Raw genomic sequence first — 7,500 nt, 5'->3', positions numbered from 1 at the left:
AAATTCAGGCGCCCGGCAACGGACTCGTATGTACGATGGTCGCGGTCTCTCAAGGTCACGTGATTCCCCTTTCGCGACCTTCTGACAAGCAAAGTCAATGGGGGAGAAGCCAGATTCACTTCACGACCGAGTTCCTAACTTAACCAATTGTAGTGATTCGTGATTAACAATTGTGGCAAGTAAGACGGGGCAAACTCACCTTAACAAATGTCTCACTTCGCAACGGAAATTTTTGGCTCCATTGTGGTCGTATGTTGAGGACTACCTGTATTCTCTCCAGATAGACAGACCGGGAAGTTGGGGTGGGGGGGGGGGTAAGGATAATTACTGTATTTTACTCCTTGGGTGGAGTTCAATGAATCGGCAGCCAACTTTTCCGATTGTTGCAAGAATATTTTCAACGTTGAGGAAGGGACGGATGGAGTTTGGACATGAGGAGAAACGCAAGGTAGAATCCGGAATAAAAAGTAGAATTTACCGGTGCCCCTTTTTTAGGGTGTACACTATATAAGCGTTCATGAACCTAGTCAAGCTTTTTTGGCCTTTGGAGGAGTGTGCAAGAATCCCACTGCACAACGCGGCAGTTGGCAATTTACATTGTAAAAGCTCTTGGTGTAAGAAATAATAGATGGCGCTCCTCTTGATTTTTTTGTTTTTTGTTTTCCAAATCTAGTATTTCTCCAATCTCGGCCACTTGACGTTGCGTGGACTTAAAAACTCCCAGAATTCCTGCTGGAGATTCAAAGAGCGAGAGAAACCGAATCGGAACAAATTTTTACAAACTCGGCTCCTGAGAGCAACGGCAATTTCGCTTCCTATCCCTTCTATCTTCCAGATCAAGGCCCAGAGGGAGAAAAGAGAGCATTTGAGACGCTTCTGAATAAGCAACCCATAACCAGAAAGCAACTTTTAAACCAACACAAAAGCAACCCACAATGCTAGGGGTCGCGTGGCGGCTGTGCACCAGCTCGCCGATCTCCACCCAAGAGCTGCAAGGCGGAAAGAGAGAGAAGAAGATGGGAAGGAAGGTTTTATTCCCGTTTATTCCTCTCTCTCTTTTTTTCCCTTAAAAAAAAAACAAATAACAGCCCTCTCTGTGTTTACTGATCTGTGCACGGGGCTCGCAAGGTACAGAGAGATGAATGGTTAATTTCCCCACGGATTTTGTTCCTGCCCGCCACAAAACTAGCGAACAAAATGATCGTCCATGCATTGGACTGGCTTACACAATTCCCCATATGGAAATGGAGATAATCCAGAATACTGCTTTGTACCGGCTGATAGAATGAGAGAAGCTTGCAGGCAGGAGGGGGATTCCTCTGTGTGTGTGTGTGTGTGTGTGTGTGTGTGTGTGTGTGTGTGTGTGTGTGTGTGTGTTGGGGGGCAGGAGAGGGAGGGGAAGGAAGGAGGCAGGGCGGGCACCGCAGAGCGCCTTTGAACTAAAGACAGGGGGGTGGGTGGGGGCAGCCTGGGACTTGGGGAGTCGGAGAAGCGGACTGGAATTTCTTTCCCTTTATTTCTCTCTCCGGGCCCCATTGTGCCTCTTCACCTCTCTCTCTCTTTCTCTCTTTCTCTCTCCCCCATTTCCCCCTGCGTGGTTGGGGGTGTGTGTGTGTGGGGGGGGTGCCTCCTCGTGGTTTTTTTTTTAGAGGTGTGCAATTGTGGGACGAGGACTCCAAAGGAAGGGCCAGGACAAAAAAAGGAAGCTGGGATTATAGCAGTGGTCAGAGGTCAGAGGTGGATTAAATCAAGGCAGCCCCCCCCCCCCCCCCGCTTTTCTTTTTTTAGGAAGTTCGTCTTAATTGATGAGGCCTCTTTCTCTCCACTCTTCCCTTTTCCTGCCTTCTCTTCCCACTCATGTTTTTGTCTCTTTCCCTGCTGCACACATGAGGGAGGGTTTGAGCCTTCACTGAGTACAAGCATGAGGCATCTTCATTTTTAAGGCTCTAATGCCGTTGTTGTTGTTGTTGTTGTTGTTGTTATTATTATTATTATTATTATTATTATTCATCGCACAGTCAGCCAGGTGTTCAGACTGGATTTGGGATTTTTGTCTACCTATCAAGGCCTTACCAAGGACCTGGGATAGGCACATCTGGATATCATCATCATCATCATCATCATCATCATCATCATCATCATCGTCATCATCAAATTTTGAGCCAAAAGTTCAGACTGGGTTTGGAATGTTTGTCTACCTATCAAGGCCTTACCAAGGACCTGGGATAGGCAGATCTGGAAATAATAATAATAATAATAATAATAATAATAATAATAATAATAATAATAATAATAATAATAATAATAATAATAAAATAATTTTGAGCCAAAAGTTCAGACTGGGCTTGGGATGGTTGTCTACCTATCGAGTCCTTACCAAGGACCCGGGATAGGCAGATCTGGATATTATTAGTATTATTATTATTATTATTAATCAAATTTTGAGCCAAAAGTTCAGACTGGGCTTGGGATGGTTGTCTACTTATCAAGTCCTTACCAAGGACCTGGGATAGGCAGGTGTGGTATGTCTAGTCTGTGAAGAGAAGGATTAGTGATGACATGATAGGAGCCTTCCAATGCTTGGGGGGGTCATTCATTTATTCTCCATGGGGGGGGGTGTTTCACTTATTCTCCATAGTACTTGAGGGCAGGACAAGAAGCAACTGGTGCAAGCTGATCAAAGAGAGATCCAAGCCAGAAATTTTGTCCCAAAGATGCTTTTTCACGAGACAACTGGACTTTGAAAGTCCAGTTGGGACAACGATGAGCTGGATGACTGACAATCTCCATAAACCCAGACGTTTCCTGACAGCGGGAACAATTAATCCATGGAATAGCTTTGCCTCCTAGAATGGTGGGTACTCCATCACTGCAGAGTTTCAAAAATAGACGGGGCAGCCACCATGTGTAACGTCTCCTGCCTCGAAGAGGGGTGGACTAGAAGACCTCCAAGGTCCCTTCCAGGCCTTCCGGGATTCTACGAAGGTGCTCCTTTGCGTCCTGATTCCCCCCTCTACGGGCGGGCGGCGAAAGGCCCTGTTGAGCTGCCTTGTCCTCTTAAACCCTTTTCGACCCTGCGGAAGGTTAGATAAGGAAGCGCCAGGAGCCTCTGATTTTTAAACTCCTCCCTCAGCCTCTACCCAGCCTTTCATTTTCCCCTCTTCCCATTATTAATATCATCATCTTCTGCCTTTGGAATTATCTTCCCAGGTACCACATTAATTTAGTCGGGACAGGTAAGGTCACCCTTCAGCTCCGGTTTGTCATTTTGTGTGTGTGTGTGTGTGTGTGTGTGTGTGTGTGTGTGTATTTCCAAAAGGAGACAAACAAACCATGAGATCCAATGGCTATTTTGGCCCTAGGCGGGTTTGGAGAAAAACCTGCGCGACAAAGTGGGCCACGGAAAGCAGGGTGGAAGACACAAAACACAAATTGCGTTATTATCATCTTGCTCTATGCTATCTCCCTCTGTTGGTGTTAGTAGGCCCAAAATTCCAGATGAAGGAAGGATGGTAGCCCAGACTGGGAAGATCTGGTTTGAATAAGTGGAGCGGGAAGTCTGGGGTCCTCCGGCAACGGTTGGACTACAGTTCCCAGCATCCTTTGTTCATAGCAGACTTCTTGGGATTGGAAGGCAGCCCTTGACTCACGACCGCAAGGGAGCCCAACATTTCTGTTGTTAAGCGAGACATTTGCTAAGTGAGTGTCGCCTCCTTTTACGACCTTTCCTGCCCCCGGTTGTTAAGTGAATTGCCGCAGTTAGTAACAAGGTCGTTAAATGAATCTGGCTTCCCCCATTGACTTTGCTTGTCAGAAGGTGGCAGAAGGGGATGGCGTGACCCCGGGACGCCGCGACCGTCGTAAATACGCTGCAAAGGTCGTAAGTGTGAAAAACGGTCGTAAGTCATTTTTTTTTCAATCCTGCTGTAACTTTGGACGGTGACATTTCATTCGTTCATTCATTCATTCATTCATTTTCTCTCATCTTCCCCTTCATCCTTTGGCCTGATCTTGCTTAGAGACGGGCATTGTAAATGTGAGGTGGTGTCTGATTGGGGGGGGGGAATTTCATCCATCAGCTTTACATGGCCAAAAGTTTTTGTCTGCTGCTTTGCGACTGGCTAAGTAGACGTCGCCTTTGAGCAGAGGGAATGTTTTAGCTTATCTTTGGCGCAAGCACCGTTTGGTCAAGTCCGAACAGGAGCATCTGAAAACTCTCTCCTCTCTTCCTCTCTTTCTCTTTTTGCCAAACATCCCTGGAATAATAGAAAGCTTTGCTTAGGTCTCTCTTCCTCCCTCCCTCCCTCCTCCTCTCTCCCCTCCTCTCTCTCCCTCTCTCTCTTTATCTCTCTCCCTCCATCCCTCTCTCTCCCTCCCCCTCTCTCTCTCCCTCTTTCTCTCTCTTTTTGCCAAACATCCCTGGAATAATAGAAAGCTTTGCTTAGGTCTCTCTCCCTCCCTCCCTCCCTCCTTCTCTCTCCCTTCCTCTCTCTCCCTCCCTCTCTTTCTCTCCCTCTTTCTCTCTCTTTTTGCCAAACATCCCTGAATATTAGAAAGCTTTGCTTAGGACTCTCTCCCTCTCTCTCTTTATCTCTCTCCCTCGTCCCTCTGTCTCTCTCTCTCCCTCTCTGTCTCTCCCTCCCTCTCTCTCTCCCTCTCTCTCTCTTTGCCAAACATCCCTGGAATATAGAAAGCTTTTCTTAGGTCTCTCTCCCTCTCCCTCCTTCCCCCTCTCTCTCTCTTTCTCTCTCTTTTTTTAAGTAAAAGAAATCCCCCACCTCTTTTCTCCCACTACACACATTTCCTTCCCGGACTTATCTTCCATTGTGGAAGCAGAGATAAAAATAATTCTTACGGATGCCTCTCAAGCGGAGTCCCCCCCTCGGCCCCTCCTTCCCTCCCCTGCTCCATCCAGATAAAGGGTGAGGCCCAAGCGCTGCCATTTTCTTCAAGCACAATCAATATTCGGCAAAGTTTATCTCCTCAACATTGCACAGTGGGCTAATTCCAGCCATGTCAATTATTTTGATGAATGCTCATAAAGGCTTAGGGTGCAGGAACAAGATAAAAGAATTACCGCAATAAAAAAAAATGGACACATGTGTCCTCTTCGCCTAACCCATGCAAGCCCAATATCCTTGGTCATACCCAACGTATCTTCTCAAACCATGAGGAGAAACACCAGCTGATTGGCAGCTGCCCCGCGGGGGGGGGGAAGCTGAGGATGGATGAAACGCTAATTGCTGGCGTTCCCAGCCTTTGTTGGATGCCCACCTGCCAGAATTCTACTTTAAAACGGGGCCCAGTTCTGAAAGCCATCATAAGCTTGACTGTAGACCAAGGGTCTGCAACCTTGACAACTTTAAGACTTCTGGACTTCAAGCTCCCAGAATTCCTCCGCCAGCTGGCCGAGGAGCTGAAGTCTGCAACTCTTCAAGTTGTCAAGGTTGCAGACCCCTGCTACAGACCCCAGGCCAAGTGAAACATGTTGGAATGGAGTAAAGAGGAAAGTGGAGAAGAATCTTCTAGGTTGCATCAGGAAACTTGGGCTGGGCAAGGTTTTCTGGGCTGGGTTTTATTGCTTCATTTGTTTCACTTTTTTTTAGATGACGTCGTTTTATCCTAAAGTCACGAGCCTCCCAGAGTGGGAGAATAACAGGGTTGGAAGGTCTTCTAGTCCAATCCCCTCTTCAAGCAGGACACCCTGTGACTATCCAGTCTCTTCTTGAAAACCTTCAGCCATGGAGCACTCACACCTTCTGGAGGTAACCTGTTCCACTGATTAGTTCTTCTCACTGATAGAACATTTCTCCTTAGTCCTGGGTTGAATCTGCCTTTGATAAGCTTCCACCTGTTACTTCTTGTCCTCCCTCTGTCACACCTCCTCAAGTGCTGGAAGACAGTTATATTCCCCCTAATCCTTGTCTTCGATAAGCTAGGTATAATTTTTCTCTCTTTTTTTAAACCTCTCTGACTCCCCAGATTGAGTTCATCTTGGCCACTAAAGTACAGCAGCATTGATCATGGCTGATCAATGCAGGAAAGACATTTAGCCTAAACCTGGGCATGACTTGGGGCCAATCACCAGGAGACGGTGAGTTCTAGTCCTGCCTTAGGTAGGAAAGCCAACTGGGTGTCTTGGGGCCAATCACCAGGAGACGGTGAGTTCTAGTCCTGCCTTAGGTAGGAAAGCCAACTGGGTGACTTGGGGCCAATCACCAGGAGACGGTGAGTTCTAGTCCTGCCTTAGGTAGGAAAGCCAACTGGGTGACGTGGGGCCAATCACCAGGAGACGGTGAGTTCTAGTCCTGCCTTAGGTAGGAAAGCCAACTGGGTGACTTGGGGCCAATCACCAGGAGACGGTGAGTTCTAGTCCTGCCTTAGGTAGGAAAGCCAACTGGGTGACTTGGGGCCAATCACCAGGAGACGGTGAGTTCTAGTCCTGCCTTAGGTAGGAAAGCCAACTGGGTGTCTTGGGGCCAATCACCAGGAGACGGTGAGTTCTAGTCCTGCCTTAGGTAGGAAAGCGAACTGGGTGACTTGGGGCCAATCACCAGGAGACGGTGAGTTCTAGTCCTGCCTTAGGTAGGAAAGCCAACTGGGTGACGTGGGGCCAATCACCAGGAGACGGTGAGTTCTAGTCCTGCCTTAGGTAGGAAAGCCAACTGGGTGACTTGGGGCCAATCACCAGGAGACGGTGAGTTCTAGTCCTGCCTTAGGTAGGAAAGCCAACTGGGTGACTTGGGGCCAATCACCAGGAGACGGTGAGTTCTAGTCCTGCCTTAGGTAGGAAAGCCAACTGGGTGACTTGGGGCCAATCACCAGGAGACGGTGAGTTCTAGTCCTGCCTTAGGTAGGAAAGCCAACTGGGTGACGTGGGGCCAATCACCAGGAGACGGTGAGTTCTAGTCCTGCCTTAGGTAGGAAAGCCAACTGGGTGACGTGGGGCCAATCACCAGGAGACGGTGAGTTCAAGTCCTGCCTTCACCATGAAAGCCAGCTGGTTGACTTTGGCCCAGTCACCAGGAGACTGCGAATTCAAGTCCTACCTTAGGCCTGAAAGCCAGCCAGGTAATTTTGGGCCAGTCCCTCTCTCTCTCTCTCTCTCAGCCCAACTTACCTCACAAGGTGGTTGTCGTGGGGAAAAGAAGAGGAAGAAAGAGCGTTGGATATGTTCGTTGCCTGACGTTGTTTGTTAAAAACAATAAAGGCGAGAGACAGGTAGATAAATATAAACAAATACATTGACTGGGAGCCAATAATAATAATAATAATAATAATAATAATAAACGAATCGCATCCTACAGTGTTAGACCGGGGCCTTCTCCGCTTCTCCTTTGGCTGAAGGGGAAAGCTGAGGTGTATGTGTCCCCGTGTGTGTGCGCGCGTCTGTGTGTGTGTGTGTGTGTGTGTGTAACTCTCTTTGTTCTTGACTGACTGACAGGACATGAGAATCGGCCGTATCCAAGGACGGAGGGAGAAATGACAGCCGTTTGCACT

The sequence above is a fragment of the Vipera ursinii genome (assembly GCF_947247035.1).
Source record: "Vipera ursinii genome assembly, chromosome: 14".
NCBI classification, from domain to species: Eukaryota; Metazoa; Chordata; class Lepidosauria; order Squamata; family Viperidae; genus Vipera; species Vipera ursinii.
This window is presented reverse-complemented; position numbering follows the sequence as displayed.